General features: G+C 38.7%; 1 long non-coding RNA gene across 1 annotated transcript; it reads left to right on the top strand.

Moving 5' to 3' along the window:
* Window positions 1-4,251: 4,251 nt before the first annotated feature.
* On the top strand, window positions 4,252-25,040 carry LOC123384367. Its single transcript, XR_006595370.1, has 5 exons — window positions 4,252-4,331; window positions 4,993-5,114; window positions 6,464-6,510; window positions 10,268-10,355; window positions 24,873-25,040. It is a non-coding gene; the product is annotated as an uncharacterized LOC123384367 (long non-coding RNA).
* Window positions 25,041-25,703: the final 663 nt, after the last annotated feature.

The raw sequence follows: 25,703 nt of genomic DNA on the forward strand, positions 1-25,703 counted from the left end.
AATCTATGTAGCATAACACATTAATAGAATGAAAGGGGAAAAAATTACATGATAATCTCAGTAGACACAGAAAAAACATTTGACAAAACCCAATACACTTTCATGAGAAAAACACTCAAAACCTAAAAATAGAAGGGAACTCCCTTTCTATTTTTATATTTTTTATATCTTAATATTTTTAGATCTTTGTATTTTTAACTTTATTAAGGAACTCCCATATACTTAATAAAGACCACTTATAAAAACCCATAGCTAACATAATACTCAGTGGTGAACGACTAGATGCTTTCCCCCAAGATCAGGAACAAGACAAGAATGTTTGCTCTCACCACTTCAATTTGATATTATAATAGAGATTTGGGAAAATAGGCAGGAAAAAAAAAGTGGAAAGGAAGAAGTACAATTATATGTATTGCATATGATATAATCTTATATATAGGAAATCTAAAGGAATTCACAAAAGCGATCAGAACTTATAAATAAGTTTAGCAAGGTTGTAGGATATATGATCAATAGCCAAAAATCAATTGTATTTCTACAGACTATCATGAACAATCTGTAAATGAAATTCACAAAGTCATCATATTTGTGATAGCATAAAGAAGAATAAAGTGCTAAGAAATAAATCTAACAAAATGTATGCAAGACTTGTACACTGAAATCTAGAAAATATTGTTAAAAAAAAAGATGACCTAAACAAATGGAAAGATACTTTGTATTCATGGGTTAGAAGAGTTAATATTGTTAACATGGCAACACACCCCAAATTAATTTGCAGATTCAACATAATACCTATCAAAACCTCAGCTAACTTTTTTGGGTAGAAATTGACAAGCTTAATATAAAAGTCATACGGAAATCTATGAAACCTAGAATAGCCAAAAAAATCTTGATAAAGTTGGAAGACACACTCTTCTGGATTTCAAAATTAACTGCAAAGATACAGTAATCAAGACAGTGTAGGGGTTCCTGGGTGGCTCAGTCAATTAAGCATCCAAATCTTGATTTCAGTTCAGGACATGATCTCACGGTTCATGGGTTGGAGCCCTGCATCAGGCTCTGCACTGACAGTGTGGATCCTGCTTACAATCCTCTCTCTCCCTCTCTCTCTGCCCCTCCCCTGCTTGTGCGCTCTCTCTCTCTCTTTCTCTCTCTCTCTCTCTCTCTCTCTCTCTCAAAGTAAATAAACAAACTTAAAACTTTTTGTTTTAAAAGTGTGTAACTGGCATAGGATAGAAATATAGATCAATGGAATTGAATTAACAATCCAGAAATAAACCCTTGTACTTAAGGTCAACTGATTTTCATTAAGAATGCCAAGAAATTCAACAGGGGAAAGAACAGTCTTTCAACAAACAGTGTTGGAACAACTGGACATCCACATAAAAAGAACAGAATTGGATCATACTTCACACAAAAATTAACTCAAAATGGTTCATCTACTTAAATGTAAGAGCTAAGACTGTAAACCTCTTAGAAGAAAACATAGGCATAAATCTATAATCTGGGATTAGGGAATGGTTTCTTAGATACTACAGCAACAGCATAAGTGACATAAAGATAGAATAAGTAAATTGGACTCCATCAAAATTAAAAACATGAGTGCCTCAAATGATACCATTAAGAAAGTGAAAAGACAACCCAAGGAGTGAAAGAAAACACTAACAAATCATATATGAAGTGTATTCAAAATATATAAAGAACTCTCACAATTCAACAAAAAAGAAAAATGACCCAATCAAAAATGGCCAACACATGAAAAAAATTTTCAACATCTTCATTCATTTGACAAATTGAAATTAAACAACAATAAGATACCACTTCACATGCACTAGGATGGCTATAATAAAAAAGACTGATAATGAGTGTTGGCCAGGATGTGGAGAAATTAGAATTCTCAGACATTGCCTGTGGGAATGTGAAATGGTACATTTTCCAAAACAGTTTACCAATTTCTCATAAAGTTAAACATAGAGTTACCATCACCCAGCAATCCCACTCCTGGTTATATGTATGTAAGAGGATGTGAAATATATCCACACAAAAGCCTTTACACAAATGCTCATAGCAGCATTATTGTTAATAGCCCCAAAGTGGAAACAACCCAATTGTCCATCAACTGAAGAATCAATAAAAACATGTATCTTATCCATACATTGGAATATTATTCAGCCGTAAAAAGGAAGGAAACACTGATTCATACTACGACATGGATGAACCTAAAAAACAAGACTTAGTGAAAGAAGACAGACATGAAAGATCACGTGATGTATGATTCCAGTTACAGGAAATGTCCACAATAGGAAAATCCATAGACACAGAAAGTAGATTAGTGGCTGTCAAGATCTGAGAGGAGGGGAAAATTGGGAGTGACTGCTAATGGGTATGGGTGGTATATGAGTATCTCAATAAAGCTTTCATTGAAAAAAATTAATGTTGGCAAGACTGGTGAAATTGGTCTTATACAATATATATGTTATACATTGCTAACACTTTAGAAATTAGTACAATCATTTTCTAAAACAAATTTGCCTATATGTTCCAAGAGCCATACCAGTCTTCCCATCCAGTAATCCTCTCCTTGGGAAATCAGGGCACGCTCAGTATCAAAACAGTGAAAAAGTTACATGCTCAAAGATATTCTTTCCAAAAGATCTGAAAACACATCAAACGTCTTAGAAAATGAGAATAAATAGAGGCACCTGGGTGACTCAGTCAGTTGAGTGTCCAACTCTTGATTTCAGCTCAGGTCATGATCCCAGGGTCATCAGATCGAATTCCATGTCAGGCTCCGTGCTGAGTGTGGAGCCTGCTTAAAATTTTCTTTCCCTCTGCCCTCTCCCCTGCTCGCTCTCTAAATACATAAATAAATAACAAAAACAAAAAACAAAAAAAAAAACCTTACCGAAAATGAGAATAGGTAACTAAATAATAGTATATCAATTTAATGAAATATTTTTTCAAAAGGAAAATTGATACAGATATGATTACACTTTAAATTATTGATACCTATAGGAACAGATGGACAAAGAAAATGGACACAGGAGAAGTGATTTGTTAGTGTGCTTTAATCACTGGGATCTCACTCCTGCATTTCTCATATTAGCTTCTGAGGAGTATGAATTTACTACAATGTTCTTTGCTACTATGATGCTGTTATATTGAAAATAATTTTGAACTATTTGAAGGAGGATTTAAGAGTGTTCTTTTGGCTATGTGTGGCACATCCAAAAAGATGGTGAGTACTGTAGATTTCTAGAAGATGTTTCTGACCAGTGGAACACAGTGACACCGGAAGACCAAACTGGGTGAAGTGAGGAGGTGAGGAACCTACCCTGTCTGCACAGCAGCCTGGCTTGGAATGTCCCCGGAAGAGCATCCACGCGGGGGGTAAGCCATGAACGTCTCCACGGACAAAAGCTAAGACTACACACTATGTATCCTGAGAAGGAAATTTGTAATTACAGGAAGGATGAGCTTAAAGAATGTTCCTTATATGAATCTGAGACTGAAACATGTCATGAGATATTTTTAAAAAAACTTAAAAAAAAAAAAGAAAAAAGAGATGGGGGCTTCTGGGTGGTTCAGTGGGTCAAGCTTCTGACTCTTGACTTCTGTTCAGGTCATCATGTAGCAGTGGTGAGATCTAGCCCCCCATCGGGGCTGTCAGTGCAGAGCCTGCTTAGGATTCTCTCTGTCTATCTCTCTCTGTCTCTCTCTCTCTCCCACTCGCTCCACTCCTTGCCCACACTCCCCCCACCTCAAAATAAATAAATAAAACTTAAACAAAAGAGATAAAATATACTTCTACAATTTTAAAGATTAAAGCATTCTATATATACATTTATACACAGTAAGTGTATACTTACATATAGTATACACAAATAAGTCTAGTATATATTATATACAAATAAGCATGTGTTTACATACTTACATAAACATATACATTCATATACAGTAAAATATACAAATCCTAAGTCTATAACTGGGTGGATATTTACATAAGTATAAATTAATCTTGTCACCGTCCAGATCAAGACAGAACTCTCCTGGAGGCAGCACAGTGCTCATGTGCAGCTGAGAGCCCTGCCGACAGTAGTTGCTATCTGACCTGTATCACCAGCGATTAGGTTTGTTGCTTTTGAACTTGATAAAAAAGGAATTATTCAGCATGCATTCTTTTGTGTCCCCCTTTTCTTGCTCACCATTATATCTGGGAGATTCATCCATGATGTGCATGTAGCTAGAATTCATTCTTTTTTTTCATTGCTTTGTAGAACTGTCACTGGATTTACAATTTCTGTAATCCGTCTCCTGCAGAACATACAAAGGTTAGTGAATTTCCTTTTATTTAAATTTCACTCTGATGTTAAACAAATGCTTGATTAAGTAAACTATCTGAAGAGGAGAAAATTTGAAATAATAATAATAAAAAAATCCCCTTGAATGCAATTGGTTCCCATAGGCAGTCAGACTATCAGCTAGAGACCTGTTACTTCTGAATAAATTCAATGGACAGATGTTTGAAAAAATCAGTAGCATTGTATGGTGATCCTGTGTAGAGCAGGCAGAGCTGGATAGCAGAGGGATTGACCACCTGGCCAAAGTGGTTCCACAAGGGAAATTTGCAAGCCTGGAAGGGTTTTCAGGACGCACACAGTGATCACACCATGTTTTGGATTCCTGGGTATGAGGCACATGCAATGTGATTCCAGTGGCCTTGTTCTGTCCTATCATAAAACCATCTCCCTGTTTCGGGCAGAAGACCAGGTTAGATTCCAGTGAGAGTGACCTCAGGCTTCTGTAAACCTCAGGCTTCCAGGTAACAGCAGACAGGCACTGGTCAGGAAGGGAGGAGAAAGTCCTAAGAGCGGCAAACGTTCTGCGTGTTCACAGCATGTTTTTGGAGGACACCAGAAGCTAGATTATGTTAATTAATAATAGTAATGGTAAAAATAATATCAGTAGTGTAAGTCTGTTCTTGTTTAACAGGGAGATTGGGGCAGGTGTTTTCTGCATCTACAGCTGGTGACCTTCTCAGTGGTTTTTCTCCCTCTCTGCACTGCCTTCTCCCCCTCGGAGTTTGGTGTCCTGAATCCTTATTTCCTAGAAAGGTAAGGTAATTACTGACTTGTGAATCTAGGGAAACTGGCAGGTAAGCTGGCTGGCTGCTTGCCAATCTAGCTTTCTATTGACGGGGGAAATACTCTTTGTTTTTCATAACTAAACATATTAAAATGTATAGAACATATTTGGAACAGTTAAATAGTTTCACTTTCTCCATAATTAAGGTAAAACAAAATTATGTTCTAGCATAAGTTAGCACTGTTCCTAAGATCTGTGCGACCTTGGGGAAATTACTTCTTGTAATCTGAGTTTCCTCAACTGTAAAACTATGAGCTTAAATTAAGAGATATCTAAAGTGCATTTTTAAATGCTGATATAATTTATTTCTAGTTCAAGTCATGAGAGAATCTTTAAAAAAAAAAAGTTTCCCTTTGATATTAGCTTTAGTTAGTCAATACTACATTAGTATTGACCCCAAGAACCAAACATTTGATTTAGAATGCCTTAGAATTATATTCTGCTTGAGTTTGGGTGCTACAGTTGGAGATCACAATGTATCGTATGGAAGTAGCAGGTGAGCACCAGGAGGCAAAATAACAATTGCCTCTTGAAAAAGAGTGATGAGACCCTGATCAAAGAGTGGTCTTTTGGGTTTAGATAGAAAAAGGACCAAATGTCAGATAACATTAGATTAATTTGAGATCCTGCAAACATTTAGGTCAGGCTAACAAATTTATCTTCATTTGAGCTCTAAGCAACCTGTGTGCCAGGTGTTTATTACTCTTGGGCAAGTGCTTTCTGTTTATCTGGGAAGAGTTGATTGAGACATGAGTCTCCATTATATAGGTGTGGCATTAAGTGATAGGACGTTGGCATTCCAAACCCATGTTGTAAGGAACCATTTTTTTATGAAGAAGAAATGTTCATGATTAAGAATTTCTTAGGCAAGGGGCACCTGGGTGGCACAGTAGGTTAAGTGTCTGACTTCGGCTCAGGTCATGATCTTGTGATTCATGAGTTCAAGCCCCACGTAGGGCTCTGTGCTGACAGCTCAGAGCCTGGAGCCTGCTTTGGATTCTGTGTCTCCCTCTCTCTGCCCCTCCCCTGCTCTCTCTCTCTGTCTCTGTGTCTCTCTCAAAAATAAATAAACATTAAAAAAATTAAATATAAAAAAATAATTTCTTAGATAAAATGTGGGTTAGATTCATGCTTAAATTATGTGCAATCGTAAGGCCATCACCAGAGAAAAATGTGGTCATCCTCCATGGAATTATGCGTATTCAGGCAAAAGTATTCCTGATGAACATCCCTCATTTTTGGTGCCCACTGTACAATAACCCCAGCTGTCAAGTGCTGATGCAAGGCATGGAAATTCCATTTTTCTTTTCCTTTACAGAAAACACAAAGATCCTCCCATGCAATCTTCCAGGCTATTGTCATACGGTATGATTTATGTATTTCTTGTATGTTTCTTTCTTTTTAAATTTGGAAGTATATTCTTTTGTTTTATTGGGCTATTTATTCTCTTGACATCCTTGGGTGTGAGTTAATGGAACCATGATAAAAGGATAGAGAAGTAGAACAAACAAGTCTGATGGTATAGATTCAGGACTACCTGACAGATTAGGGATGGCAAGGATAGGAATAAGAGATAAAATCACCTGATTCATGTGCACTGAGATGGTCCAAATAAACCAGTGCTTGAAGGTTTTGCTCTGCTGTGACTCTGAAAAATAAATGCAGGAAAAACTGGGTTATGATTATAGGGTTTAAGAAAAGACATTTGTTTCCCTTTATTAAGTTAATTTTGATACCTAAAACATAAATGCTTAGCCTAAGAGCTTAGCACAGTGCTTTACATTAAATGAGCATTTGGTAAGTATTTGTTAAATAAAGTCAAGAAGAGAAGTTGATGGATGTGAACATGAGGGGGTAGAGGGGCAGACATCTATTATTTTGTCTGCCCAGAAGAGCCCCTACCCCCTTTCTGACCATGTCCCATCCATGTGGCTGAGATTGGAAGTTGCTACCATCCTACAGATCTTACTGGTCATGATCCAAACTAAAATAATCCCAGTGCTTTCCCTCTGCTGTAATTGGTCCAGAAAAGTACACTGAACACAAGCTGAATCAGCTGGGGGAGTGGGATTCCCCAGGATTTTTCCCCAAGTAGAACTATGGAAAATCATGATAAAGCTGGAATAACATAAACGTTGAGAACTGTTGGTGGTTACTCGCACATACCCAGGAGGAAATAAGATTGACATGGTAAAGCCAACCCACAGTTAAAAACAAGAAAGGGAAAAGAATTCTGACCATATCTGTCTCTGGTTGCAGGTATCCCAAAAGGCCCAGTTTTTCCACTGTCCCTTGTGAGATTTGGTCACTGGAGCCAACACTTGCCCCTTTACTAAAGCTCAAAGATTCCAACCTAGTACAAGGGACGATTAAAACTGAAGTCGAACTGGGCTGACTCTAAACAGTGTAAGATCAAGGATCATGTCTTTCATCTTTACAACAGCATTACACAAAATAGTGTTTGGTACACAGTTGGCAGGCATTCAAAATATATTTATTCAATGTCCAGGAAACATGCTAGGTGCTGAGAATAAAACAGTGAGCAAGACAAATGCATTCCTTGCCCTTAAGAAGCTTTCAGTCAAGTGGAAAGTACAGACAAGATAACTGGCAATGAAAATCAAAAGTGATGCTTCTTGATAGAGGAATACTTCAATTAAGTTTATTGGATGACAAGTAAATAGACTAGCTAATCTAAGTTTGAAAAAGGGAATTGTTAGGTAATGGGCTATTTCACAGAGCACTAGGGATGGACTACAGCCCGACCTTAGAGAGAACAGAAATTGGGAATTGGAGAGCCATTGTCTACCCAAGAAATATTCTCTTTCTCACTCTCCTCTCTAATGCTCTTTATTTTTCTCCGAAAGATTGACTCCTTCACTCATCAATCAGTGCTATTAGAAAATTGGTCACAGCTTCCAAGTACAAATCTATCATTATATTGACCGGAACTCCCCTGAGGAGGGAAATCTTGCTTGGAAGTAATATTTTGATAAGCTGATTGGCTTAGTGAGTCAGCCCAAATTGCAAAAGATGATTACTCTAAACTACTATGCAGACACAAGGAGAAGAATGAGTGGGACCCAGGAAAGACAGTTAAAGAGGAGAGGGAAAGAAGAGTCTGAATGACCTCTCTCCCTTTTACCTTACTGCAGAGACTACAAAAATTATAAGATACTCAGAATGACCAGATATTTTAAAGGAAACTAGCGAGAGAGCTGAATTCTGTCTGTGTTGCAGCAAAACACAACAGTATGTGACTAGGCCAGGAGCAAGAACTTGGCTGTCCTTGAGGGGATCATGTTGTACAAAATGACTGTCAAGTCCACACTTATGGGGGTGTAAGGGACAGTTAAAGGGATTCTTGTGACCTGGCCAAATGTTCTAAAAAGTACTCAATATGGGGAAGAAAAGAGTCAAGTGAACATATAGGGGAGATGACTAATCCAAGCTGGATATTCTTTGAATGAAAGAATAAATAAAATAGACTTTCTTTGCCATAAACTGTGACCTACACAGAAATAAGCCAAAGCCAGGAGGCTGCTGAAGTTACAAGTAAGAAAAAGCCATGATGTAGAAAGGAGAGAAGAGTCAGTGGTTCCCAGAGAAGTGAAAGTCGAGACAGAGGCACTGGAGGGCTGCTGGAGATGAGGGCAAATAATGAGATACTACCATGTTAGCAGCTCAGTGCTGTTCCAGTTCTCCTTGAGGTTTGACTTTGTGAACAAAGGTCTATGATCTGCAAGACCTGGTTGTTTAGCTGCTAGACTTTTTTCTGTTTTTCCTTACTTTCTTAACTTCCATATTTTTTCAGTACCCTTATAAATATCATAACTGAGATGCCCTGGGCATGTTTATGATCCTGAGACTCTGAAAGAGCTTTATTATAAAACAAGAAAGGAAGGAAAGGAAAGGAAAGGAAAGGAAAGGAAAGGAAAGGAAAGGAAAGGAAAGAAGAGAAGTGAGAAGGATCCAGGCTAGCATGTGCATTTGTGCCATTAAGAGTTAACTTGTTCTCTCCAATTGCTGTTCCCTTCATAATTTCTGTTTTCCTTCTAATTCCCACATCTTTATTCTGTATAATACTTGCCCTATGAGCCTCCAAATAAAAAACCTATCCTACCGATCTCTCTCCTTTCCCTTTCTATTTAGTTACAGCATAATGATATACAGATGCTCACTGGGTTACTCAACACTTGACTTATGCAAACTTGACCTTATACAAATGATTACATAAGGCGCATAATAAAATTTCAGAGATGCAGGAAATTTCACATTATGTATGGAAACAGAAAGAAGTCGAATGCATAGATGAATGCTCAGACGCAAGGCCCCAAATAGGCCCTTCTGGGACAAGAGCAATTGCTCTTCACCTTCTGCTGTCTTTCAATCCCTGCATGGGTATCTGTGGCAGTTACACTTGCCCACTGATATGGTCTAAAGTGTTGGGATTCAGGGGCACCTGGGTGGCTCAGTTGGTTTAGCGTCTGACTTTAGCTCGGGTCATGATCTTGCAGTCTGTGAGTTCAAGCCCCACATTGGGCTCTGTGCTGACAGCTCAGAGCCTGGAGCCTGCTTGGGATTCTGTGTCTCCCTCTCTCTCTGTTCCTCCCCCGCTCTCCACCCCCTGTGTCTGTCTCAAAAATAACAAATATAAAAAAAAAATTAAAGTGTTGGGGTTCAGAGCCAACAGCCAAGAAAGAATTCTTGAGATGTTTCCAGTACAAAAAGGTGGTTTTACTAAAGCACGGGGAGAGGACCTGTGGGTAGAGAGACCTGCACTGGGGTTGTGACCAGTGACTGATTATATACCTTCAAGTTGGGAGGGGGTTAGGGATAGCGTAAGTCTCTAAGGTATTTTGAAAGCAAGGTTTCCAGGATCCTGAGGGGGCTAGCCATTGTTAGGAAAAGGTCATTTATTGCTGTTTAGTAAAAACTCAGTCATGAGATCCTTCAGGTGTGTATCCATGGGGCCACATGCTTGGAGTACGGTTGCCAACATATGTCTTGAGGAGTACTGATAAAGGAAGTGTCCAAAGCAATTTTTACATGTTAAAGTAGACTTACAGGATCTTGGAGGTTGGGTTAGTGTTAAACTAAGATTGCTCTTTGCCCTTAGCAGACTGTCATCATAGAGGGAGCTGAGCTCTCAGAGGAAGGTCACTCTGCTGTCTCCAGGACTTGTCAATGGGCAATATCAAGGAAAGTATGTAAGTATATAAGTAGCAAAGAAATTTAATTTTTCATTTGTCTTTCTTTCCCACATCACCCACCATTTCCTTTGACTCTACTATGATACAGTGGGCAGTTCAGTGCTCAGACCTTAGCATCCCACTCCCTAGGTCTGTAGCCTTTTTCTATTGTTTACCAGCTAAGTGACCTTGAGTAAGTTTTGAAATCTCTCTAGCCTTCAATTTCCTACTCAACAAAGTAGGGGTAATAAGGTTTCCTTCTTCAGTGTTGTTATAAGAAATAAATCAGGGGGTACCTGGGTGGCTCAGCTGGTTAAGTGTCCACTCTTGATTTTTGGCTCAGGTCATGATCTTGGGGTTCATGGGATCAAGCCCCATGTGGGGCTCTGCGCTGATTGCACAAAGCCTGCTTCGGATTCTCTCTCTCCCTCTCTCTCTACCTCTCCCACTCTCTCTCTCCCAACAAAAATAAATAAACTTAAAAAAAAAAGAAAGAAATCAGATAATCTGTAGTGAATACTCTTGCCAGTAATTTGAAAGCGTGATACTGCTCACCCCAATGACAGGCTTCTTGTTCTCCTGACCTACATGTTAAGCTCTTTCCAACTTTTGAGTTATGAGAAAACAGAAGAGAACAACTGTACAAACTAGGAAGCATCAGTAGCTGAAAATGTGGTGCTGTCAGGCTACAGATTTAACACTACTCTCTCTCAATCTCTCTCTGTCTCTCTCTCTCTCTCTCTCTCTCTTTTTCTGAGTGAATTAGACTGATCTGAGTTAATACAGTGATGAAGTGAGCTTGATATTCCAGATGTTTCATCCAGATGTTTGGCAGAGCTCTCAATTCCGTCTTTCCTGATGCCTGTCTGTCTTTCATTCTAGGATCTCTCAGATTACTAAATCTGGGTGGAAAAACACTCAAACCCTGTTCAGAGCAAAAGAAGAGAGGAGAATAATATTCAAAAGTTGTAACCTCAATATTCTCCCTATAAAAACAACTTTTTGCAGAAACTCGGGTCAGATGTCTTTAAGCTACAGTACAGTGGAATAAAACATTCTCCAGCTCTCGTTGAATGGAAAATTTATCAGGCTGCATTTAAAAAAAAATCTCCTTTTGTGGAACTAGTGAGAGTCTCCGGAACCATGTTCATATCCATAATAATGAAGCTAGATAAGGGTGCCTGACTCAGATTCTGCCCATCAAAACAAACCATCCAAGCACCATGTGAAAAGCTTTGATAAGGCCCTGTGAAGACAGTTTAGGCAGTCCATTTGTCATTGAATATGGTTTCATCCTTAGCACAACATTTTTAAACAGCTTGATTTAAAAAAAAAAATCAATAGTCCTTGAGTAAGAATGGTATCAGGACAACAATCTTCAATTTAATATTAAGGGCTTTATTCACATCTCTTTTAGCTTTAGACAAACTGGCTTGTATCATAGTCTAAGTTCCAACAGTGACTTTCCAATGCTTCCAGATTAATTCTTTCTTACTTTTGTCATGTAGCATAGGAAGAGCCTCTTGTCTCTCTCATTGGTGGTTTTCAAACTTGACTTCTGAGCAATGAAAATTCTTTTATCAAATAGAATCTTACTCAGAACTCAACAGCAGAATGGAACTGCTCAGCAAGTGTCTCCTATCAGGAAGATCTTTGGAAAACCACTGCCCTATACCAAAAATGCTTGATTTGGCTGGCATATTTCACAGCCAGAATAGAGAAGCAATCAAAATGTAATTTGCCCACAGAATGGAAATTCATTAAGTAGCACATAAATAGAACATAATAATGTATAGTAGCTACATTCATGAAAAAGTTGCATTACAGTATTAGGCTTCATTATTAGAAATAGAAGTGGCAACAGGTCCGAGACTACATTTTCAAGTCCGCATTTCCCACTTTCCTCCAGGTGTGCTGAGCTGCAGCTCTGGAGCAACACAGAAGCAGTTGGCCTTCCCCCCAAACGCATGTGCTCTCAACAAATAGAATTTGCACATGCCCTGGGTCTGAGCCTTTCAATCCCGAATGACTGATCTAAACACTGGGAATGTGGGTCAAGAATATGGCCCAGCTGGAAGCACATAGAGCAGAGATAGTGCAAAGACAATCTCCTCAGTTGCTCTGACTTTGACATAAGACTGGGGAGGATGGAACTTTTCTTCCTATCCAAGCATGCCCAATCTTATTTCATTAGAGAGAGAGAGAGAGAAAGAGTTAGTTTCGATCTTAGAAGCAATACTCTACAAATAATAACCCCCTACATTACTTTTAAGAAGACTCACCAACTTTATGATAAACCCTCATTTTCCAACTCCAGAATGAGATTTTTGGCTTAAATCTAAAAAGGAGTAACATTCCAGTTCCTAAACAAAGTTGTCCAGCAGAGTAGTAGAATGAGGCAGATCCAGGAGCATGGCCCTACTTGTGTACTGCAAAACGAGATGTGTCAAAGCATCGTGAGTTTTTCAGAGGGCAAGACAGGCACGATAATATAATTTACGCTCGTACCTCTTGCACTGAAAGTTTCTTTTGCTAAGTTTTCCAGTTTCTCTATCATTGTTTCTTCAATGCCGGCAGCCACCAACCCTCAGAGCTGCAGCTAGTCTTATAAATAAGGAATTTTGTGCTTCAGGTCTGTCTCCTCATAACCCACTCCTTCCCACTAAGGTCAGTAAGGAGCAGTGCTGTACTGAAACTGTATAACACAGGCTCATTAGAGCTGATTGTTAAAATTTCAGGCATTTTGCAAGTCACTATTAAAAATTAAGTTGTGTAAACTTAGAACTAAGTAAAATTTGTTTTAAAAAAGAGTAGCAAATATTCAAAACTCATCACTTCCTAGTTATTTTATGGCCACCTATATCCTTATGTATTCATTGTATCTGTATGGTGAAAATTTCATATAATACTGTGCAATACTTCCTATTCCATATTCCACAATGTCAGGTTGGCAGCTTGAAATCAATCATAGCAAGAGTATTTATGACAGAGAAATTGATAAACACAAAAAAATGAGGGCTTTTTTATTTTCTGGAGAGCAAGTTTTTAAATGTTTACTATCACACCGTTGGCAAGGAGATTATGAATAGATGTCTACTCCTTTGCCAATACCCGAGAAAACAATTACTTGAGTTTACATGACTGGCTAGTGGGACATTTTGCCATCAACTAGCTATTTTTATAATGCTGTGAACTCTGATACTCACAAGTAGATTTCCTCGTTCTCTTTTTATCACCAGTGAAAACTGTAAGTCAGTAGCAATAAGGAATTAAGTTACGTTTCAACAAGAAATAAAAACTATGGCAATCAACTGTGTGGGTAGCACTTTATACGGTTAGAAAAGGAGTAAAGATATGAAACTCATAAATCTATTGCATGAATATATCAGACAGAGATGGAGAAAAAGCTATCACAAGAGGAAGAACATAAATTGTGCTGTGTGGAAAGAAAGGAATGTACTAAAATAAGGAAGTGTACTGCATGGGTTCATAATTTTGTAATGATATAAGCTCATTATCAACAGTCTGGGATATTTTTGCTGGGTAGTAAACAATTTGTCATCGGTAGAAAGAAGACCTTACGGGGGTACCTGGGAGGCCCAGTTGGTGCAGCTTCCAACTCGGTTTTGACTCAGGTCATGGTCTCACGTGTTCCTGGGTTTAAGTCCTATGTCAGGCTCTGCGCTGACAGCAGAAAGCCTACTTGGTATCCTCACCACCCCCTTCACCCTCCCACACTTGTGCTGCCTCTGTCTCTCTCAAAACAAATAAATAAATTTAAAAAACAAAAAGAAGGAAGACTTTACTGAAGATATGGGGGTTTGATCATAGAAGAATAACTTAGTGAACACTTAACGAATATCATACGTGCTCACATTCAAAGCCAGGCCCATCTGTCAGGGGGACACGGTCACTTGCATGTGCCTTTCTCTACAGTGTCCTTCCAAGGAAGTCACTGAGGATTTCTACCTTCCTGGAATCCAGGCAGGCCTATCACACCCCTAAGTCTCAGTGTCCATCTCTGCATGTCCCTAGTCCCCAGTGCTTGTTCTAGAATTAACCTCTTTTTGGGATGATTAATCCTAACAACATTTTCATTGGTGGATAAAGTGCATGTCTGTGTAAAACAGGGCTGGGAGATAGGGCCAGGCAAATGGGGCACTTGCTTCTGGTTCAAACTCTAAGGGGCACCAAAAACCTTTATGACCAAGATAAAAAATAGTTTTAATCAAATTTAATCAAATTTTAATATTAAATTTCTATTTAATGTTTTAATTAGAAATTAACTTTTTTTAACTTAAAAAAATCAAAATTAATGCAAATAACCCCTAATTTATGAAATCTCAAATTTTAAAATAATGGCAGGGTCATAATTTAGTAAAAAGGGTGGACGTTCTCACTTGTAAACCCGTCTTCCGAGTGGAACACTCTTGTTCTCATTCTCTCTGGGCTCCTGTGAGAGTGTGCTCAGCTAGCTAATTTCCTCTCTCTCCTAGAATGTCAGCTTCCTCTTAAAAGAAGTCTTGCTCTCCAAAGCCAACAAATTGTTCAAAGTTCAGCCACCTTAAAACAAAAACAAACACAAGCACTACCGTGCCTTGGTAACCTTGATTCCCTCCAACCTAACACCTCCCTCACGTTTTCCCTTTATACCAGAGCTTCCTGAAAACATAACCCATGCTCAATGTCATTATTTTCTCACCTCCCATTTGACATTTCCTCACTGGACAATGTTGATTATTCTTTTTTTTTTTTTTTAAAGTTTATTTATTTTGAGAGACAGCACACAAATCAGGGAGGGGCAGAGAGAGAGGGAGAGAACCCAAGCAAATTAAGAGTTGGATGCTTAACCAACTGACCCAGGAACCCCGATTATTCTTGTCTTCTTGACAAATATCTTCTCCTTTGACTTTTTTGATAGCACACTTCTATTATCTCTCCTCCTATGTCTCAGTATTCCTTCTCAATCTTGTTTGCAGGTTCATTTATTTTGGTCCTTTCTTAAAATGTTGGTAATCCTTAGGTAATGATCTCAGTCGTCTTCCCCTCCCCTGGTGAATACATCAACTCCCATGATATTACTGTCATAAATAAGTACATGACTCTCTTTTCCAGCTCTAGCATCTTTCCTAGTACAGTTTCTTACATAAATCACTTGCTCACTTGCTACACATCTCCTCTTGGCCATCCCCTAGACACCTCAAACTCAATATACCCAAATTAAAGTCATTTGCCACCTTCCCAGTTTGCTTTCCATATACTACATGTTTGGTTAGATGGCATCAGGAATCCAACAAAGAAGCCTGAAGTCACTTTTTTTTTAATTGAGAAAAAATTGACATACTGTGTTAGTTTTTAGATATACAACATAACAAGTTGACATTTATATTAAAATGATCACCGCAGGGGTGCCTGGGTGGCTCAGTCAGTTGAGTGTCCCACGCTTGATTTCAGCCCAGGTCATGATCCCAGGGGTGTGGGATTGAGCCCCGTGTCAGACTCCGTGCTGAGAGTGGAGAGTGGAGCCTGCTTGAGATTCTCTCTCTCTCTCTCTCTCTCTCTCTCTCTCTCTCTCTTTCTCCCTCTGCCCCTTTCCCCCACTCACGCTCTCTCTCTAGAAAATAAAATAAAAAGATAACCACCATAAGTTTAACACTATCACCATATATGGTTACAAACATTTGTTTCCTCACGATAAAACTTTCAAGAACTCTTCCTTTAGGAACTTTCAAATAGACAACACTATATATAGACAATAGTATTAACTATAGTCACCATGCTATATATTATATCCCCAAAACTTATTTATAACTGAAAATTTGTACCTTTTTAACATCTTTGCCCATTTCATCCACTCCCCCACCCCCCCACCTCTGGCAACCACCAGTCTGTTCTCTGTATCTATGAGCTCAGCTTTTTTTAGATTCAACATATAAGTAAAATCATAAGGTATTTGTCTAGCATAATGCCCTTAATGTTCATTCATATTGTTGCAAATAGCAGAATTTCTCTTTTTATGGCTGAATAATATTCCTGTGTGTATGTGTGTGTGTATGTGTACGTATGTATGTCATAGTTTTATCTATTTATCAATGGACACTTACTGGAGTCACTCTTTGGTTTTCCCTTCCTCAATGGTCTGGTGCTCTGGAGCCCTGTGTGCTCCCAGAGATGCCTCCACCATAAAATAAAGCTGTCAGTAGAGGCTCCAGAACAACCCTTCAATATCTGCTCACAGAGCCTTTAAGACACCCACCCTCTTGAAAAGACATCCGACCACAATCTGCCCAAGAATCATAATGTTCCTCTCTGTCCTCCTCTGTTGCCTCTCTCTCTATAATCCCTCTGTGCCTTCCTATTTCTACCTGGACCTTCCTCCTCTCAGATACTCACATGGCTCCCCACCTTCCTTCATTCAGTTTTCTGTTGATATACACATCTATCAAAGAGGATCTCCATGACCACCTTAGATAAAATCAGCAACCCACTGCCCTCCTATTCTCTAGTGTTCCTATCCTGCTTCATTTCTCTTCATAGTACTTATATAGACTTGACTTATACATATTTATCTATTTGTTTATTTCCTTTCCCCATTAGAATGTAAATTTCCTGACAGCAGAGTCTGTTTTATTAACTCTATATCCTCATAACCTAGAGCAGTGTTTGACATTTAGTAGATGCACAATAAACACTTGCTAGGTGAATGAATGATTACTTCCTGTCACATCTACTTTAACATTTATTGTCTTAAGTTCTCTCTCTCACATATTTAATAAATATTTACTCAGCTCCTCCTGTGGGCCCTGCATAGTGATAGGTGTTCTCCATTCTGCTGTTCCAGGTCTCATAGTGTCTAGCCTGGGCTCTTGCAGTTATCCCCTAACTGGTCTCCCTGTTTGCAGTCACATCTTTCCTTATTGTTCTTCATGCTGCTGCTAGATGATCTTGCCAACTTGACTCAAATTGATCATTTCTCTCTGAAGGCTTTCTCAACAATTCTAGTGGAGTGACTTGACTTTCCTTGTGCCTTAGTGTATGCTGTACAGATGGTTACCATGGCACATACAGCATGACACTTTGCTGCACACATTTACACATCTGTCATGCTCTATTTGACTGCAAACCCACCGAGGGCAGATACTATCATTTACTTGCTTCTGAGTCTTATTCTTATCTTATTCAACACAGTGCCAGGGCCATCATGAATGCTTAGTAAACATTTGCTGAATAAATGAAGTAATACTATATTCAGTGAATTATCTGTCTTTATGCCAAAGAGTCCAAAGCACTTATACGTACATCATAGTATGTTTTTCTAACTTAAAAATGATGTGGTCAGACATCTCTATACAATAGGTAAAAATCAGGTAGTATTATCTCTCTCTAACGGAAGAATTGGATTTATATCTGTTTTCTAAGATTAGTTTGCACCCAAAGCTGGATTGATAGCATCAAGTCCAGTGTGCAGATTATTACATCAGATGCTGAAGGATTAGCAAAGAAAAGTAGAAATATTCTCTGCCTTCAAGGATCATACTGTCTGAAGACAATATACGTAGAAAATACAGATTCATCAAACATCTTACCAACCCTAAAAATGGACCACCCAAATATTAAAGCAGAAAAAAGAAAAATACTGAAAGGACCAAGCTGAACTTCTTCCATGGGAGATCAGCACCTTTATGAAAATGACGGGTGCTCTACCAAGAGGACTGTTCCCCAAAGAGAAGACAGTCACCACTTCCAAGCCCTCTGTGCTCCCTCATAGCCAGCTGTCCAGGGCATGCACAGAATCACAGAGATCTGACTGTCAAGTCTGAACATCACTCCACCACTTATCTGGGGGGAAGAAGAAGTCAGGGCTGGAATACATAGGGAAGTGAGAATGGATTCCCAGTGACTAGTCTAGGTTAACTATCATTAGCACCTCAATAGGTAGAAGGTACCATTTTGAAGGAGGTTCCTAAAAAACACTAAGACCATGTTTCTAAAATGAAATCAAGACCCTACAAGTTATTTATCTGCAAAATTGTGATTCTGATTTCCTGGGAAAGGATTGTGTTCAAAGAAAGTGGGGCAGGAAAATAAGTCAACATTTACAGACACCGTCCGTATGTTTTGAACTATTCTTTTGAATCCCCCGTCTCAATGCATCCTTACAACAATATTGCAAGATAAATACTATTGTCCCTACTTTAATTTTTTTAAATATAATTTATTGTCAAGTTGGCTAACATACAGGGTATACAGTGTGCTCTTGGTTTTGGGAGTAGGCTCCTGTGATTCATTGATTACATACGACACCCAGTGCTCATCTCAACAAGTGCCCTCCTCAATGCCCATCACCCATTTTTCCTTCTCCTCGCCCCCCATAAACCCTCAGTTTGTTCTCTGTATTTAAGAGTCTCTTATGATTTGCCTCCCTCTCTACTGAAACAATTTTCCCCCCTTCCCCCATGGTGTTCTGTTAGGTTTCTCAAGTTCCACATATGAGTGAAAACATATGATATCTGTCTTTCTCTGACTGACTTATTTCACTTAGCATAATACCGTCCAGTTCCATCCATATTGTTGCAAATGGCAGGATTTCATTCCTTCTCATTGCCTCATCTTCTTTATCCATCCATCAGTTGATTTGGGCTCTTCCCATGATTTGGTTATTGTTGAAAGTGCTACTGTAAACATTGGGGTACAAGTGCCCCTATGAATCAGCACTCCTATATCCTTTGGATAAATTCCTAGTAGTGCTGTTTCTAGGCCATAGGAGAGTTTTATTTTTAATTTTTTGAGGAACCTCTACACTGGTTTCCAGAGTGACTGCACTAGTTTGCATTCCCACCAACAGTGGGTTCCCGTTTCTCCACATCCTTGCCAGCATCTGTTGTTTGCAGAGTTGTTAATTTTAGCCACTATGACTGGTGTGAAGTTGTATCTCAATTTGGTTTGATTTGTATTTCCCTGATGATGAGTGATGTTGAGCATCTTTGCATGCTGGATGTCTTCTTTGGAAAAGTGTCTATGCATGTCTTATGCCCATTTCTTCACTGGATTATTTGGTTTTCACATGTTGAGGAGTTTGATAAGTTCTTTATAGTATTTGGATACTAACCCTACTGGCCCTACTTGCTGATGAAGATATTGTGGAAAAGAAAGGCTTACATAAAAATATTATTTATTTCTATCAGCAGGGACTCGTGCAATTTATTTTATTCTATAGGTTATAATATATTATTAATCTTATTACATATCTTGTGGCTTTTTCCAGCTTTGACAATAAGAGTTCCCTCAAATGAACTCTTGTATCCTTTTCCCTTGCCCTCATCAGTTTTTGAGCATTTCATTACTTTCTGGCACCACAAGATGCTTCTTTGTGTTGGGGCGCCTGGGTGGCGCAGTCGGTTAAGCGTCCGACTTCAGCCAGGTCACGATCTCGCGGTCCGTGAGTTCGGGCCCCGCATCGGGGTCTGGGCTGATGGCTCAGAGCCTGGAGCCTGTTTCCGATTCTGTGTCTCCCTCTCTCTCTGCCCCTCCCCCGTTCATGCTCTGTCTCTCTCTGTCCCAAAAATAAATAAACGTTGAAAAAAAAAATTAAAAAAAAAAGATGCTTCTTTGTGTATTTTTCTTGCCTCAGCCCTAGAATCAGCCAAGGAGCCTTGGCTCCCTTTACTGAAGAACCAAGTGCCAGTTGCGTTCACTGAGGTGTCATTGTTTCTGGGTTCTTGTAGAGAGAAGAGATAAGAAGTATGTGCCTGTATATACGTATATACATTCCATACACACTCATCTGTATCTTTTTCTCTACCTCTAAATATATTAAAGACCATGAGTTCATACTGACACCTCTGATTCCAAACCACCACCTCGTGGTTCATTCCATCCCACCTCATTCTTTCTCCAACAATGAGAAACTAGTCTTTGATGATCCACAGTATATTCATTTATTTGCTCAATTCTAGAATACACCTAGTTATTGAATTGTTACCCATTCCCCAGTGCAAAACAAATTTGGTAACTAGAAACCCAGTGTTTTTTTTCTTTAGTCTTAACAGTATATAAGTTCAAATACTGTTTTCCAAATTTGTTGGTGTGTGTATTTTGAGTTCCCTCTGCTTCATGATTTATTTTAACTGTTTATTGAGTATAGATAACATTACTCATGGAATTGCCATGATTCCCAGAGTCATAACTATTTAAAAAAATCGTATACTCAGAGAAGTGTAGCTTCTCTCAGCCCATCCACCCTATTCATGTTCTGTCCACGCAGACCTTACCCATTTCCTTTAGGTGACCAATCTTAGTTTTGGTTTATCCTTCCTGTATTTCTGTCTCTATGAGAACATATGTGTTCTCATACTATACTATATATATTATGATACTCTCTTGTACTTGGATGTTTCGCTTAAAAGTATAGCCTGGAAATTCATCCATATGAGTTAATAAAGATGTTCCTCACTTTTTTTTTTTAACAGCCTCTTGATATTTTACTGTGTGGATATACTATACTTATTCAACTACCCTTTGATGCATGGGCATTTAGACACCTTCAAATACTTTGCAGTTATAAGTAACGCTGAAATGAATAACTGTGTGCATGTACTTTTTCATATTGTTAAAGATATATCATCAGGGCAAATTTCTAGAAATGGGACTATCAGGTCAAAAGATAACAGCATATGTAATTTTGTTAGATATTTCCAAATTATTCCCCAATGGTACTATTAGTTTACATTCTCCCAGCCGCATCTGAGAGTGCCTGTTGCCCTACAGCATGCCCAACACAATACGTTGTCATACTTTTTAACACCACCAATTACCTAGAACTTGTATCCCAGGGTTGTTCTAGTTTGAATTTCTCTCATTACAAGAAACCTACTATTGAACATATTTTCATATATCATGAACCATTGTTATATCTTTTTGGTGAATTACTGTTTGTATCTTTTCCCATTTTTCTACTAAGTCTTTGTTCTTTCTCTCTTAACTTGCAAGAGTGACTTGCAAGAGTGACTATTTAGACATCTTTTTATTGGTGTGTCATTTGAAATTCTATACACATTCTGTTGCTTATATGGTAACTTTTCATTAATTTTATATAGTTTCATTTAATGTACATGTCCCATGTTTTTTTTTTTTCATTAGAAGAAATTTAGGGCACTCTACATATTTTATTGTAGTTATACTGTTTTCATTGTACAAATACATTTTAATCACAATGTGGCTAAATGACACAGCAGAACCAAAGAAACAAATTCATGCAAGAACTCCTTTATGCAATTCCTTCATGAAATATTTACTTAGAACAAACAAACATTTTTTTTAAAAGATATCAACTTGGCCATTCTATGACTCTGACACTCATAAAAAGCAGGAGATAGCCTCATAAGTAATTTCACTCAAGATAACAAATAAGGGGAAAGAGTGAAGCGATGGAGAAAAATACTAAAATGGAGAAGTACCTCGGGATTAAATAGCTTTGCTAAGGTCACATACCTAGTCATAGAGCTGAACTGTGCAACTTCTGATTTCTGTTTAAAAGGTTTCATTTAATATTTTTGGTAGTTCTATGAAAGAACAAATAAAGAATTTATTAAACTTTGCAGATGGTACCAAATGAGGTGTTTTCAACAGAGGGAAGAATAGAAACACAGCACATATGGAACTAACAAGGTTCGAAATGTGTGGGTAGATGATTATGACATGTGATTCCTATTGGGAAAATACCTACTGATATTCATTGTGGGGAACAAACATTGTAGGGTATTGCAAGTCAAAGAAAATCTAAAAGGATATAATTCCACAGGGCTTGGGAGTGATACATAGACCTGTTAATAACTAATATTATAAAATCAGTATTTGACCTGAGGGAGCTTGAAAAACAAATGGATAATAATAATCAATTATGCTAAGAAGCATTCACCTCCACACAAGAGCTCACAAGTTAGGTGTGTCTGGTCAAATTCAGTCAGTCAACATGTTTTGTTGGAGCCTTAATATTAAAAAAAAAAAAAAATCTGCCTTTGAATGCATTTAAGTCCTACCACTCATTCCTTCTTGTTTTATATGTGGCAAATTTTACTCCTCTGTTTTCCTCCTTGTCCCCTTGTAAGCATTTGTGTTTGTTAAGTCTCCTGTGTACTATCATCTCCTTCCCCTCTTTTTAATGCAGTTGATTTATTGAAGAAACTCGGGTAGAATGTGCCAGTCTGGATTTGGCTGATTGCATCACTGGTGTACAAATGTTGTACGTACAATGTTGTTGTTAAATTGCATCATTTAACTTGATCTAATATCTATTATATTTCATATATATTCTATTATATGAAAATTTTAAGATAGATATGGAGCAGAAGTTGGCAAGCTTTTTCTGCAAAGGGACGGATAGCAGATATCTTGTGTTTTATGGGCTGTAAGTTCTCTGTCACAACTACTCAACTTTGCCATTGTAGCAAAAAAGCAGCCATAGACAATATTTAAATGAATGGGCAAGACTGCATTTCGATAAAACAGTTTACAGAAACTGGTGATCCAGTGTCAGTTTTGGCAGATGGAATAATATGTGTGAAGACCTGGAGAAAATGGGAACATGCCATGTTCAAGGAATAGAAAGAAATTCAATATGGTGGAGGGTAGAGTGGAGAAAAGGTTGAGTGAAGGCCACTTGCCTTCAGCAACCTTATCAGAGGGCTTCAGTTCCACCCGTGCTGCTTACATTCAGCAAATTCTACCCTTCTCTTCATCTTCCATCTACAAGTCGCCTATAGCATTCTCGTAGGTCAAACACCTAGCAGCTGTTGTACAGTGAGGATCACATATATAATTATGGGTCAATCTCCCAAAAGATGGGAGTCAACTTGGCACTTACTCATCAAATATCTATTGAGCATTTACTATGTGCCAGGCTCTGCGCCAGACACTTGAAGCCATGGTGATGAACAAAAAGAGTTTTCCCTCATGGAGCTTATAGTCTAACAGGATGAAGAAATATGTTAAGGAAATAATCATAAAAATGAAACTGTATCATCTAAACTGATGTAATTGCGAATGTATAAGAGGAGCAATTCTTGGAGAGAACATAACAAAGAAACTGGACCCATTATGGGATAAGGGGAGGCATCCCTGACGTATTTGAATCTGCTCCTCATCTTTTCAAGAACCTCCAACTGGACTGGAAAATCTGTGTCCTCAGTCACTGCTCCCAACATCAGTAATAATTCTGGCTGAGTGCCCCTGGTCATTCAGATAACAGGCTTCTGCTTTTCTTTTCAATTTTATTGCTGTCAAAGGCTCAGTTCTCCCAAAGAGTCGATCCCCTTGAGATCCCAAATTCTAAGGAGGCAATGTTTGTCCCTCTTTTATTTTTCTTCTTCTGAGAAGACACCTAGTCTCTCTCTCTCTCTCTCTCTCTCTCTCTCTCTCTCTCTCTCTCTCTCCTGGGATTTAGACAACCCTTTCCTCCAGGACTGTGTAAAGCCTGGAAATATCTTTGAATCCAGAGGACATTCAAGGGATCAGTGCTACTTCAAAGACCAAATTGCTAGGGTAATGTGTGCAAAAATGAAAAAGAATCCACTGGATAAGTGTATGGGCACAGAAAGAGCAGGTTAAAAAAAAAGGGCACTAGCCTGGGGCTGGCTTTACCCTCTACTGCACTGCTCGCTCCCTGCCATGCTGCCCTGTGCCTCTGTGCCATTTCTACCTCCACTTTCCCCTTTCAAAAGCAACTCTAATGTTTGCTTCAGCTGCTTTCCTCTATTCGCCAGTGTTGCAGGTGGGGATTAATTTTCTTCTCCAAGGTTTCCTCTTATCGGAAGAGGTGACTTGACAGGAAACCTTCCTAACACTCAACCAGCCCTGGCTTTTGCAGGTTTCTCTTTCTGGAATGGCTTTCCATGCCTTCACTACTTGGAGAACTCCAGCTCAGCTGATAAATACATTGCTTCCTCTGCCACACGGTCCCAGGCTCCTTCTTCCAAAAACCCAGCAGAATGGGTTCATCCTCCTTCTCTACTCCTACAGCTCCCAGCGAGGCACGGCTACAGCAGTTACCATATTATGTCATTATATTGTAATTGGGTGTTTGCAGATCTGTCTCCCCAACCAGACCTTGACTGCTTGAGGCCTGGCATAATTACATCTTACTCCTGTTTGTGTCTCCAGCACCATGTGGTATCTGCCACATCGTGGGTGCCGAGTAATGCTTAAATGATTTCATTAACTGTACTTCTTTGTCTCACATGCACATTTAGCACAGATACTAAAAAGGTACAAGTCTAAAGAGATTTCACACATTCTGTTAATGCAAAAGAGGAAACTAAAGCCCAGTGGTTCAGTGGGAATTTTCTGTTTTTCAGCTGTGAAGACTTGCCTCCCTAAAACTGAGAGGGGCACTGAAAAGAAACGGTCAGATTTTCCACAAGCTGAACGTGGGCCAGCTGGGGGAAGTTTCACTCTTTATCGGTCTGCCTCTTGCCTGGACTCTAAGATTTTGGGGTTGTAGTGACGGGTCCGCTTATGGAATATCTCTTCCTCTTCTAGGGAGAAACTGGATTGTGTCTCAACAATGCAACTGGTCTATGAATTTGACCTTTCAATTACGAACAACCTGCTGACCAAAGATTCCCCAAGATCCTCAGGTCAAGGAAATAGTATTCCTCAGGAGAGAGAATAAAAACAAAATAAAATAAAACAAAAGGAAGTCTGATACCCAGCTATGTTGGTATCTTTCTAAAGTACTAACACCATAATAAAGGCTTTCCGCTTCTGTTTCATTATGTGACAGCCAGAGACTGTAAACACTGTCGGTGGCAGAGAAAACAGTGTCTAGAAACAAATAAGAGAAACTAAAGATGAAACTGGGAATATGTGCACAGCTTATGCTTTGGTATTCTGTGGTCATGACAGCTTTTGCTCTTATGAAAGTACTGCGTGTGCTGTTCTTTTTCTCTGTAATGATTTCTGAAACCGTGTGACTTGTAGAATTTGCCTTTTAAAAAAAATGCAGTGAGTGTTTAATCGTTCAGGGTGTGAGTAACCACATTCTGTTCGAGTATGCTTCCAGCCTTCACTTTCCTCCTTATCAGCGACAGTACTCCAAACACTTGTCTCAATTTTCAGATCAAAGCTGATGAAAAACAGACCTCTAAAGGGTTGAATTGCTCTCTGCATTTTTGTGCATCAGAAGAAAATACCTTTACCACTTGAAAGGGCTGAATGTTTTTTAGTGCTTTATCTCTAGATGGTGAATTCTGCTTTACTTTTCTGCTTTGCTTATTTTTTACTCTGTCAATGTCATCTGCTTCATGAAATGTATCTTTTAATTAATTATTCTTGTCTCAAATTGTCTGCCGCAGCTCACGGTCAGGGCAA

Source organism: Felis catus, chromosome A1, assembly GCF_018350175.1.
Source record: "Felis catus isolate Fca126 chromosome A1, F.catus_Fca126_mat1.0, whole genome shotgun sequence".
Taxonomy (NCBI): Eukaryota; Metazoa; Chordata; class Mammalia; order Carnivora; family Felidae; genus Felis; species Felis catus.